General features: G+C 62.0%; 1 protein-coding gene across 1 annotated transcript in view; it reads right to left on the reverse strand.

The window, feature by feature from the left end:
• The window catches only part of PLXDC1 (plexin domain containing 1), a 23100-nt gene that overhangs the window by 19326 nt on the left and 3432 nt on the right, over positions 1-342 (reverse strand). The gene's annotated exons all lie outside the window — the stretch shown is intronic.

A 342-nucleotide genomic window follows, 5' to 3' on the forward strand; every position in this document is an offset into this window, starting at 1 on the left:
CCTCCCCCATCCCTTTTTTTACACCCTCCGGATTTCCTCCGAGCCTGTGGGACACCCCTGCATCCCCCCAGCCTCTGCAGGAGCAGAGAGGCGCAGAGATTGCTCCTGACTCCCTGAGGAGGTTTGGGGTGCGGCGAGGAGGCTGGAAGGGCTGTACCCCATTCTCTGAGCTCCCTGGGGCTCAGGGATGTGGGCTGAGGTTAGAGCCAGCACCAGAGCCGTGTTCAGCTCCCCACTGCGGGCATCCCATCCCATTGCATGGATCCCATCCCATGGATCCCATCCCATCCCATGGATCCCATCCCATCCCATGGATCCCATCCCATGGATCCCATCCCCTCC

This window comes from Corvus brachyrhynchos, unplaced genomic scaffold (genome assembly GCF_000691975.1).
Source record: "Corvus brachyrhynchos isolate BGI_N302 unplaced genomic scaffold, ASM69197v1 scaffold30, whole genome shotgun sequence".
Taxonomy (NCBI): Eukaryota; Metazoa; Chordata; class Aves; order Passeriformes; family Corvidae; genus Corvus; species Corvus brachyrhynchos.